The sequence below is a fragment of the Eretmochelys imbricata genome, chromosome 7, assembly GCF_965152235.1.
Source record: "Eretmochelys imbricata isolate rEreImb1 chromosome 7, rEreImb1.hap1, whole genome shotgun sequence".
Taxonomy (NCBI): Eukaryota; Metazoa; Chordata; order Testudines; family Cheloniidae; genus Eretmochelys; species Eretmochelys imbricata.
This window is the reverse complement of record NC_135578.1, coordinates 11644580-11657494: the sequence shown is the minus strand read 5'-3', so window position 1 is coordinate 11657494 and position 12915 is coordinate 11644580. Positions and strand designations below refer to the sequence as shown.

The window sequence follows — 12915 nt, the reverse complement described above, 5'->3', positions numbered from 1 at the left end:
ATTTCAAAGATTTACCAATTGTTTCCTTGATTTGGAACCCTGGAAATGAGAACACATATTTTTCTTTTTTTGCTGACTCCCGTCCTTTTTTGGATTATGCGCCCTACGGGTGAAGTGGTGATTTGGTCGTCTGATCATGTAACAGCACAGGAGTTAATGAATAACACATTTGTACTTTCCATCCTCAGTCTGAGAAAAGGCCCTATAAATAAAGATTATTGGCCCTCAGATCAAGAAACCATTTTTCTAAATAATGTCATTAAATATTAAATTATATGTCGATATAATTGCTGGTCAGAATGTTAAATAGTGTATAGCCTAACCATATGACCTAATTTAATATTTTATAAATGCTTGAATTCAATTAAATAAAACTTTTATGTAATTTTTAAAATATTTGCTTGGTTTTCCCTCGAGTTCACAGTAGGTTACTCTGAGCCAAACTGCATTACAGCATTTGTATAAAATGTCAGGAGTCTTAGGATAGATCTCATGCATTTCTAGTTGAATCCCTAGCCACTCACAGTAAGTACTGGGCAGAAGCCATTGTATTAAATAATTGCTGGCTAATAAATATATTTTAGACACATTATAAACGTGAATGTTAAACCTGTTGTGGTGAATTAAATGTTTGTTGCAGAAAAAAAATACATTTTGCTGTTTTGACCTCGGTGCATCGTCATGGAAACGGAAACCTTTTTTGCGCAATAAAAAATCTGCTTGTCATCTGACTTGAGCCAGCTATTTGCACAGGTGGTTTTCCCACCAGACGAGTACTTAGTAAAAACAAATCCATTCTTCCTCAATAGTTCCATTATGTGTTCCTATTACAATGTGTTTCATTTCTCTAGCATTATAATTAATGATCTATTATCAACTAATTAAATCACCATTAGTTTTATACAAGCTCATGTGTCACACAACACTTGCTCGACAATCCTATTTCCTAGGTGTGTTTAACCTCATAACACTTTAAATGAATGGTGAAAATGAGGTACTATAGGTAGCATGGTACTCCAGACAGGCTAATGTAGTAACAATGTGGACATGTAAATATATATCCACCGATTTCCTGAAACCAAATAAAGCAGCCATAGGAATAATTGAAATCAGATTTCCAGCATATGTATAAAACTGGTGTAAAATATTATTTTGTGTTGCATTCCATGGAAACTGAAACTTCAACTGCACCACCAATTCCAAAATGAAAAGGAGTACTTGTGGCACCTTAGAGACTAACCAATTTATTTGAGCATAAGCTTTCGTGAGCTACAGCTCATTCTCACTTTGTGGGGAAAGCCTATGCTTTCAGGCCTGATCCAAAGCCCACTGAGGTCAGTGAAAGGATTCTCATTTATTTCAAGGGGCTCTGGATCAGAACCATGAGATGGAAATAGATATTGATAAAAGCTTATAGACAAGTTTTTCCTTTCCGATCATGAAACCTGTGTCCTTAAGAAGCGTGAAGATTCACTGTAGCTATAGTAAAAAGAAAAACAGGATATAGTAGTAGGATCTTAAAACAACTTCCAGGTTTTTTTTTAAATCTATGCATATTGCTTGTGTTTAAGAGCAGTGTATCATTTAAAGCTGTACCCATTTTGTCTAACAAATTCTGTAATCAAATAGGAACAGGTGGACATATTTTTCATTTCTCACTAAAGCAGACTAATGGATAGCAATGTCACTCACAGAGTAAAGCAAGCGTATTCAGGACTAATAATTAGTTTAAACTGAAAGATGTTTCAACAGCCTTTTAGAACCGAGGAGTAATGCATCATACATTCTTGAGGTTTAAAAAATGTGAAATTACCAATCTAAAGCCAAGGAATCCTGCTCTGCATTTCCAGCTGTTTTAACCATCTGTTATAAATGAGAACTTGTTCAGGATTTATGACCTTAAGAAACTATTTAAGGTAGATAATCGGCCCTTACACATCTTCTTCTAAGCATAGCAAATAATGTAAACAGTTTGTTGAGACTGATTATACAAGTTGTAGGTTAGTCTACAAAATGGTTAAAATAACTTAGGGTCCTTTGTTTCTACTTGGAATGGACTTAAAGAGTTTAAGAACTAGGCTTTTTATTTGCAATGGAATGTTAAGTCATGTACAGTTAGACCACCATAGGAAACCAAACATCATTCTAGAGAAAGAGCTGTAGCAGAACATAAAACTAATCAATAAGTTTATTATGTGTGCTTTTACATGGGACGGTGCCATTTTTTTCTAATCAGCAACTGAAGTTTACACAGAGAGCACCAGCATCACTGAGAGATGATATATTACACTTTCAGTGTTACGGCTTTTGGAAATGAATATTGTGCAATTTAATAACACCGGAATAAATGTCTTCCTTGAACTATTATAACATGTAACCACTGTGAATACAGTGTTTCACTAGATGGCACTAGAATACCATAAACTTTGAGTAAACGATACCATGGAGTAGATCAACTCTAGCATATCAGAGATACAGTGCAGTTCAGTTGTGTAATACAGTTGTTCTCAAGCAGGGGTATGCAGGGGTACCCTGGGGGTACGCAGATGTCTTCCAGGAGGTACATCAGTTAATCTAGATATTTGCCTACTTTTACAACAGGCTACATTAAAAGCACCAGCAAAATCAATACAATTTCATACAGACAATGACTTGTTTATACTGCTCTATATACTATACACTGAAATGGAAGTACAATATTTATATTCCAATTGATTTATTTTATAATTATATGGTAAAAATGAGAAAGTCAGCAATTTTTCAGTAATAGTGTGCTGTGACCCTTCTGTATTTTTATGTCTGATTTTGTAAGCAACTAGTTTTTAAGGGAGGTGAAACTTGGGGTGCGCAAGACAAATCAGACTCCTGAAAGGAGTACTTTAGTTTGGAAAGGTTGAGAACCACTGGGGTAATAAACATGAGGTACTATTGTGATTAGTAATATCATAAAAAATAAATCATGTTGTAGTCTAGATCAACTCACATAGAGAAAGAGAGAGAGAGGACCTCTCTCACCTTTGACAGAGAAGGCCAAAAGCTAAAGCATAGTGGAAAGGTCTAAGGGAAGTTTTAAATAGAAAAAGTAATTCAGCTCACAGGGAAAAGAGAGGAGAAGAGAGTTCAACCAAGAATGGATGGGTCAGCAGAAGCATAACAACTATCAACTGTAAATGAATACTAGGAAGGAGGAAGAGAGAGGAGGCCAAGACTGGAGGATCAGACAAAGTGGATGAAAAAGTAACTAACTATAATCTCAGAGAGATTCTAAATATATCAAGCAGAAACTCTACAGAGCTTTAAAAACCAAGACGGAATTTTCAGATTGAATTTGGAGGCTTATAAAAAGCCAGTGACAGTGACATACCCTGGGATATTATATGTCTTCTTCCTGGAGCAAGAAAGTAGTCTGGCCACAATCTTCTGACTCCCCTGAAGCTTAGAAAATAGAGATCTAGAGCCAGATCTTCATTTGGTGTAATTTGTCGTAGCTTCACTGACTTCAGTGGAGTTTCAGTGGCATATACCAGATGAGACTCTGGCCCCTAAATCTTAGAAGTGTTTACCAAGCAAGGAAATTTGTCCTATCACTAAATCTTTCTCTGAAGAATTCTATTAAATGGTGTGAAGAATATTATAAGGCACCCTGTATTTCCTCTAAACAGTATTAACAATGCAAGAGGAAGGTATTTGTAGAAAAGCACTGATATTCCTATTGCTAAGATTATCTGCATTTTCTTTAACTGTTCAAGGCTATGCAATTCAGATATGCAATATTATGCAATTCAGAATGAATAAATTGATTATCCTGTGATGAGACAATTACATGCAAACGAAGCTCAGTGTATAGATACAGTACTAAGGCCCTCATAAAGCAAACAGCTTAAGTCTCTCCCTATTCAACAAAACATTTAGGCATGTGCTTAAGACCTAGTGACTTCACAGGCCTTAGTACCTGAGCCAAAGCCCGGGCAAGACACCCATTGACTTCAGATCAACCTTACATTTAGGATTCTTTTTAAACTCACTGTTTTCATATCAGTGAAAGTATTTGTAAGTTTACTTCTACACATCTCCCCCTGGACTGCACTACACTGAACAGGTGAATACAATCATGAGTTTGACATATTCATTTATATTAACACAGTATAAAATCGTGTCCTATCAAGGCTTTCCTGTTGGTGCAGGGTCAACAGGGTTGGCTGGAGAATGGTCTGAAGGTACTTTAGAGAATAAATTTGTTCTTTTAGAAAAGTACAACCACCCATAAGCTTCCCATCTTTGTAATCTTGATATTCCTACTGTTCTGGTGAGAAAAAAAGTGTCAACCTTTTCTGTGAAACGAAAGTTTTATCCCATAAAGTACACCTACAGTATACAGGACTCTTATCTTCTTGATCATTTTTAGGATTGTTAAGTTTCTCAGTAATATAACCTATATCAAAACTATAGATATTTTAATACAAATAACATTTAACTTACAGAGCTCACCATGAAAATTATATAGCTGTTAACACAGATCTTCCGATTTTACTTATGGAGGGGTTAAAAAATAGCAGAAAACTTACGAAAACTCCCAAATTGTTGAGCCTAAGAAGCATCATGGCCTTCTCTCTCTAACTCCACTTTCCCAATGACTCATAAGAACAGCCATACTGGATCAGGCCAGTGGTCCAGCTAGTCCAATATCCTGTCTTCTGACAATATTCAGTACCAGATGCTTCAGAGGGAATGAACAGAATAGGGCAATTCTGAGTGAGAAAAGGGCAATTTCAATCCAAGGACATCTGCAAAGTTGGAGGGCACACCGTTTTTTTCAGCCACCACAGGAAATGAGCGTGCGACAGCTTCAAGTTCATAGAGTTTCCCACTCACTTTGGGCCCTCCCTTGACTTTTGACGTAAGAGGGCACCATCTGGCCCATCGTTTATAAGATGCTGCATGATACGTATGAAAAACAACATGTAGTGCAATTACGAGATTTCTCCCTTTCCTATTGGCAGAAAGGACCCACTTCTAGCTCTAAAGGTTCACAAGATATAACAGAATTTAAGATCTGATATTGTTATGTTTGGAATGTATGTTACTGTTCCAAGTCGGACTGTTGCCCCCATCCTGGGCGATGAGCCGAGGGGAAAGAGGAGAAAACCGATCTTTGCAAGGTTGAAAGAAGCAGCTTAGAAGTTTGGAATGCTGATAGTAGTCTCATGGAAGATGGATTAGTGAGGAGTGGGCAGGTGAGGCTCACAAAGGTAAATGAATCACATAGCATCACAATTTATTACAGGTAAGAATTTCAAAAGCACTTAGTGTTAGCTATTCGGGCGTCAATTGAAGTCAACAGGAGTTTGACCATTGACTTTCTTGGAAGCAGAGTCAGACAGACACTGAGCACTTTTGCATTGATATCACCTCCATGTCTGTGGTATCTGTTACATACAATTACATGTATAGCCTGAGAGAAAATTGAACTCTTAAACTGACACATTTAGGTATTGTGCCAGGGCACATTACAGAATTTCAGTGAACTATCCAAATTCTTGGGACTGTATTACATTGCTAATATTTAGTCATTTTTACTGCTCATTAATAAATATGTTAACATTTTTAACATGAAGGCCCCACTAATCAGTGCATAAGCACTGTGATTCCAAAAAGTACCAATTGGCAGTCTGTTTTTAATAGTGTTGCACTTATTGAAGTGTTCTTTATATAGTCAACTAATTGGCTAATCACATTTCCAAATGATCAGCGTAGAGGTTGTCTCTCCTCTATATAAATATATCTGGCCCACTCATTTTATTGGAGATTTTTCTTTATAATCTCATTTAAAAGTGTGCAGTGAACACAAAACCATAATTTACCTGGCGTTGGGGATTCATTAAACATCAAAAGGATGCTTGATGGAGTAGAATAATCCTATTCTGCGCCCTTCATTGAACATCTTTTCAAAATAATTTTATTCATTTAATTAGAAGGTTTCTCTATGTGAAGATTCTACTGGTTTTATTAGAGTAACATAATTTGCATTTGTTATCCAAAGCACCCACTATTTCACTGTACTTATGATCAGTATGTTAGAGCACATGCTGGACAATATCTGAGCAAATTTATCCTCGGAATGGTGTTATTTAATACTCATTCAAAAGAGGAGCAAAGAAGTTCCATTACACCTTAAAGTGGAATTTCCCCTTCAAATCCATGGATTAGTCATGGCAAACAATGAAATGTTTAACTCAGCAGTAAATAGGATTACAAAATACCTTTTCAAACTGGAAAATCACATATATTATTCTATTCCCAACACAAAAGGACAGTGAATTACTTTCTCTCTTCATTCTGCATGAAACAATGACTACTGCCGCCGCTACATTTTTACCCTCTAAGGACTTTGCTGACTCACATGCCCTAAAAACTGGTTTTGATCATTTTAATATGAGGGCGACATTCTTTCTATGATTAAAACATGCAGTTGTTGTAATGGTGGTGGTGGAGTTGGAATGGGGTAAATCTCTGCGGTCCTGTAACTGCAGCAATTTCTAAACCTCAGACTTAGGTTTGGAATAAAGCTGTGGTTGTTGCTTTGCAGTTCAGCAGCAGCCATGACGAATAATAGCTAGACAAAAACTCCTTCGTCCCTATTGTTTTCTTTTTTTCTTCCTGGTTTCTTTGGGTCTGACCTTACTTCCACTGAAATCAACGGCAGTTTTGCTATTAATTTCGGTTGGAGCAGGATCTGGCCCTTTATGTAAAACTGCATAAAGAATACGGACCAGATCCCCAGATGCAGCCAAACTGAAGTAACACAGGATTGAAGGTCAGCTGTGGGAAGAAGCCACCTTTTTAGGCCCATTCTCTCAGCCTAAAGGATGGTCCAGATTACACTGGCTGGAGTACCGTTGCTCTGACCTCTTTCTCCTAACCATGCCATTGGCCACCTCACAACAGCCCTATACCTGGACTGGCGTACAGGAGGAGTGGGTAACCTAGAGCCAGTTGTACTGGCTTGACATCACCCAAGAGCAGTGGAAAGGGGACAGAGCTGGAAACAGGGATCCAATAACTATTTTCAAGGTTAATATGTTTCGAATGGATACATTCAAGGTTGTGTTGGACATGGCTATATTTAGGGCAAATACTTAGTTCCACAACATTTGTGCTCCCTCCCACTTTGGTGTCAGGTGTCATGGCAAGTACCAAAGAAATTGCCTATTTTTTCTCAAATAAGGTATATTTTTCCTGAGAAATAGCACAACTCACATCATAAGCCAGTGCAAATGTACATAACTCCCAGATATTTTATTGAGAGGTGTTGTTAGAATTCTCACCATTTGGTAAGTACAAAAAATGAAGGAAGAAAACTGTGATCCAACTGTAGAGAGGGAAATGGTGTAATCTAACAGGCTGCAGTGCCTTATTACAAGTCCTTGTAGATCTTTGCAAAGTGGGGTGTTGATTAATGAGGTCATTGGTCGTATTTTTAAGAGACATTCCAAGTTGCTGACAATCCCATGGGAATGCAAAAGATGACAATCATTCACCTTCCTGGCCCCATTTCATATCAAGCAATGACAAGGATGACTGAACTGTATTCTTTGGAGACTGCTGTAGAGAAGACTAAGTAAAATGCAGTTAGTAGCTTTTCTTAACATATCTCATTTTCCGGTGGACTCCTAATCAGATGGACCCTTCTGCCACCCATGTGCTTGTCACAGTTCATTGCAGTCAGTATCATCCAGATTGATCCTTGATTGAATAAAGGATTTCTGTTTTTCCTCATCAACAGTTATTTTATAGCACTGAAACACTCATAGGGAGACCGGTATGGACATATCTCACCACTGCTTCATCACGTCTGGGCATTGAGTGATTTGGCATTTAAATGTTGGCAGCTGCTCTGTGGTTAACTCTGTGTAACATATTGGCCAACAACAATGGATAACCACACATCCAGGTGAATTCTGGATGCTCGATTCCTTTATTAGTAATACCAGCTTGGAGGCATATTAGCGCGGAAAATAAGATGGATAAATCAAGCAGAGTACCCCAATGGTCGGTCCTGGGGCCAGTTTTGTTCAATATCTTCATTAATGATCTGGAGGATGGTGTGGACTGCACCCTCAGCAAGTTTGCAGATGACACTAAACTGGGAGGAGTGGTAGATACGCTGGTGGGTAGGGATAGGATACAGAGGGACCTAGACAAATTAGAGAATTGGGCCAAAAGAAATCTGATGAGGTTCAACAAGGACAAGCGCAGAGTCCTGCACTTAGGACGGAAGAATCCCATACACCGCTACAGACTAGGGACTGAATGGCTAGGCAGCAGTTCTGCAGAGAAGGACCTAGGGGTTACAGTGGACGAGAAGCTAGATATGAGTCGACAGCATGCCCTTGTTGCCAAGAAGGCTAATGGCATTTTGGGCTGTATACATACGGGCATTGCCAGCAGATCGAGGGACGTGATCATTCCCCTCTATTCGACATTGGTGAGGCCTCATCTGGAGTACTGTGTCCAGTTTAGGGCCCCACACTACAAGAAGGATGTGGAAAAATTGGAAAGAGTCCAGGGGAGGGCAACAAAAATAATTAGGGGCTGGAGCACATGACTTATGAGGAGAGGCTGAGAGAACTGGGATTGTTTAGTCTGCAGAAGAGAAGAATGAGGGGGGATTTGATAGTTGCTTTCAACTACCTGAAGGGGAGTTCCAAAGAGGATGGATCTAGACTGTTTCAGTGGTAGCAGATGACAGAACAAGGAGTAATGGTCTCAAGTTGCAGTGGGGGAGGTTTAGGTTGGATGTTAAGACAAACTTTTTCACTAGGAGGGTGGTGAAGCACTGGAATGGGTTGCCTAGGGAGGTGGTGGAATCTCCTTCGTCAGAGGTTTTCAAGGTCAGGCTTGACAAAGCCCTGGCTGGGATGATTTGATTGGGGATTGGTCCTGCTTTGAGCAGGGGGTTGGACTAGATGACTTCCGAGGTCCCTTCTAACCCTGATATTCTATGATTCTATGTCTGCACATTAATCCCATACCTGGCAAAAAGAATAACTGTGTACTCTCAGTGAGTAGCCTATGCACTGTTTAAATCACACTTATCCCTTTAGAATAGAAATTGGAAGGGATGCACAGGCCCAGTGCTAGCCTTTTACACACAAGTGAATTTCACCCTATCAGGTTTTGGAGAACTCTCAATCATTTGGTACAATAAAAAGGGATTTGCACCTAAACAGGTGCTTCTATCTAGTACAATATGCAAAGGAATAAAATAATGGCCTATAACTGTATCTATGTAAAGGCACTGGATGGAGAAAAATAGTCTTAGGTTAATTTACGTCAACACTGACAATGGCATGTAGAATACATGCACTGCATGCCCCCTAGCATGGGTATAAATAGCAGTTAAAAGAGTGAGGCTCTGCTCCGGTGAGGAAAGATATGACAGAACCTCAGGATACATACCCTACACGGCTCTCTAAGCATGTGATCAGCGTTTCCTCCATCTACGCTGCTAATTTTAGGAGTGTAGTGTCCAACTGCCTCCCCGGCCAGAGCTTTTCACTGCTACGTGTAGCGATACACCACAATGGGTCTGTGCTGTAGGTAGAGTGAAGGCTTTTATACTGGGAACTTTAATCCAGATTTCACACCCTGGGAGCATTTGAGAGTTTCATGACATGGGGTTTCACTATAGTGTTAGTAATCCCAATATCTTTCCATCCAAAGACTATCCTCCCATTAACTATCACCTTGTGCTTCCATGGGGGGGCCAATGGATCTGTAGCCAGAAGGGTGCAGCATCACAGATGGGCAGTGGTTTGGGGTGTGATGGCTCAGTATGAACATTATATGCCATCTGTGGATGGGCTGTTTTATTCCTTCCCTCTGGAGATTCAGTTACCCAGGTAACTCAGTGAGGTTGGGGTACAGGTGGCCTTTTCAGCACTGCGCTGGGCCTCGTTCTGCAATCCTGAGCAAAGTGACCCAGCTGGACACAGATGGACTACTACTTTTTCCCCCACTCATCCTGAGGCTTCTCAGAGGTGGTTTCCCTCCCCCTGGATGCTGGGTCTTGGCATGGGCTCAGTCCCTGTCCTTTGATCTCATTCCATCCCTATTAGGCTTTCTATCAAACCTGGGCCAACTATCCACATAATGGTCTGCCAGTTTCCCAGGTAGGGTTACGTCTCTAGGCTCTTTGTCAATTAAAAAATTATCTTAGGTTTGGGTGACAGAGTTTGTAGAATTGTTCTAAGTCTATTCATTCATAGACCTCATCAACAGTGATAACTCCCCAACCAGTTCCCCATTTTATTATGTAACCCTGATTTGGGTTGACACCTCAACATAGGTCATATCCTCCCCCCAGCCCCCCCCTTTTTTTTTAACTCCGTGAAACTTTCTCCTGTACTCCTCAGGGGTCAATTTAACCTCTTCAATCAAAACTTGTTCACATAGCCCATAATCTTTATAGTCCACTTTCTCCACCTGAGTGAAAATATCTGGGGCCTTTGTCTTTGACAGAAGTGAAGCAGGTACCTTACCATCTCCTCCTGGATCAAGTCATGCCCCATTTTAAAAGCATTTAGAAACACGTTCCTGTCCCTAAAGCACTGAAATAATTTGGCGTCTATGCCACATACTGGGACAGGTACTTGGGGTCTGGCTCCACCTACCAGACTAGGATTTTGCTGGCGCTGTCTCTCCGTATTGAGCTGGTGATGATGATCCTTGTCCTGCTGTCAGGCTGGGGCTGCTTCTCCCAGTCTGCTGTCTCTTGCTCCTGATCTGCAAGCAGCTGGGTTTCCAGTCATAGTCTGTCCCTCTCCAGCTGCAGCTTCCCTTGCTCTAGCTGTCGATTTGTCCACAATACTTATTGCAGTTCTGCAATCGATCTGGATGGAACACAGTCGCTCTCTCTGTCAGCCTCTTCCCTGCTTCCTTTTCGGAAGGCGTCTCCAAGATTTCCCCCACCTGCTGGACTCTGCCAGTGGGCTGGATGTTACCTCCAATACTAGACCATCATTCCTTTTCTGGTCCTCAGATTACAGCAGGTCAGCTAGCCATGCCTTTGTCAACTCCTCGGCCCTGAGCTGCCTTTCTCCACATATCTCAGCCAGCTGACCTTGTTTCAGCTGATCATAACTCATTTCCCCTGTCTCTCATCACTGTTCCTTTCCCAAAAACTCTACGAGACTTTTCTCTGTGCTTTTCCCTTCCACTATATTTTCTTCCACTGCTATCGGCATTTTACTGGCAATTCCCCACTATCATAGATCCCCCCCTCCCTCCGCCACCATAGTGTTTATTTGCAGATTTCTCTCACTTGGGTCATATACAAATCCCTGTATAACACTGTGGCTAATGAAATAAGAGAGGGTGCAAAATTATGCCAAAAATAATACTCAGCCCCAGGCTCAGAACGGGTTTTGGATTGAGTCAGCATCTCATGGCTCAGCAAGCTGGTGTTTTTTTGGGGTAGCTGCCATCCTGTGCTCCAGAATCTAAGCTTTTTTTTTAAGATAGTAGCAAAACTTCCATTGACTACAGTGAGACCAGAATTTCAACATAAGTCTCTGGGCTCTGTAGGGTATTTCTTCTGTCTCACATGCCATGTTCTTGCATGTCATCTTTCCCTTGTTTCCTGTGGCTTCTTTTGATATGACAAATATGGCTTTATATTGTACGTCCCTTTGTTTTTCTTATTTCGCTTTAAGGTTTTTTTCCCCTGTATGAAATAAAAACATTAAACAAAAAAGACAATATTCAGTCTCTTGCCCTTCTGGTTACAAAGAAAACCTTCAATACCTGAATTGAAGGGCAGCTGACAAAGTGTTGTCTAAGAGAACACAATGTGAAATGGCTCTGAGAGGAATGCGAATTGGCATTGGAATTGGATATTGACTCTGAGGGAGAGTGGTAATTTAAATGTCAGCATTGTTAACTATTTCATTGCTGTCACGGAGCACAAGAAAAAATGCCTAGCATATTATGAAGATCTACACAATCTACTGTGAGTGGCCTATCGTTTTGCATCATGCATGAGTAAAGCCTGGTGGTAGATGGAGATTTAGAGAATAATGCCTTCACTCCCCACCCAATCACCCTTCTCCCAAACCCCTTTTAAAGAACCAGTAAAAACAAAATCCATGTTTGACATTTTTTATTAAGATTTTCACAAAGAATGTTCCTATTTTTCAAACAGATTTATTTCCCCTGCCTCCCATCTGATCCCTGCTTGAAACATTCGGTTTTGTTCATCACCAAGTAGTTGCTTACAAGCTTGGAGGTGAGGTGTTGACATGCGTATGCTGGCTTCATTCATAATGAGTGTAGATCCCACCTGTACATTCCATCTGTTTAACACTTTTGTCCATTAAAGGGGCCTGTTCATCCGTCATTTTGTTAAAAAAAAGTAAGTACCGTACTCTGCTATTCAGAGCACAAATTCAATCCTAGATGAATGGTGGGCACAGACATTCATGAACACAGTGACGGTTCATGGCATGGTAGATGCCCCTTTAAAAGGTTGACAGTGGATTTATTTGTATGCTTAGACACACCCAGTTTGAAACTAGCCTTCTGCCGGATCTTTGTTTCCACTACAATATGCCTGATGATGGTCAGATTTACCTTCCATTTGGCATTCAGTGCTGGTGAACTGTAGAGTAGCTGATATTAATATGAAGACCTGATCCTTCCAGCCCTTATATAAATAGTCTTTAGCGGGGGCTCTTTCATAATCATTAGACACAGGCCATTGTTTGGGCAATACAGAGCACATTACAGAGACCTCAGGGAACTGTTCTGTCTCAGGCAAGTAGAATGTCTCCCAGAGTTCCTTGGGGCAAAGGGAGAGAGTGTCCATTGCTACACCAGTACATAAGGTACAGCCTGCTCCCAGGAGCTGTCTCACAT

At 40.3% G+C, this 12915-nt stretch overlaps 1 protein-coding gene across 3 annotated transcripts in view; it reads left to right on the top strand.

The window, feature by feature from the left end:
- Nucleotides 1-12915, top strand: part of PDZRN3 (PDZ domain containing ring finger 3) — a 199827-nt gene that overhangs the window by 96856 nt on the left and 90056 nt on the right. The window lies entirely within an intron of this gene.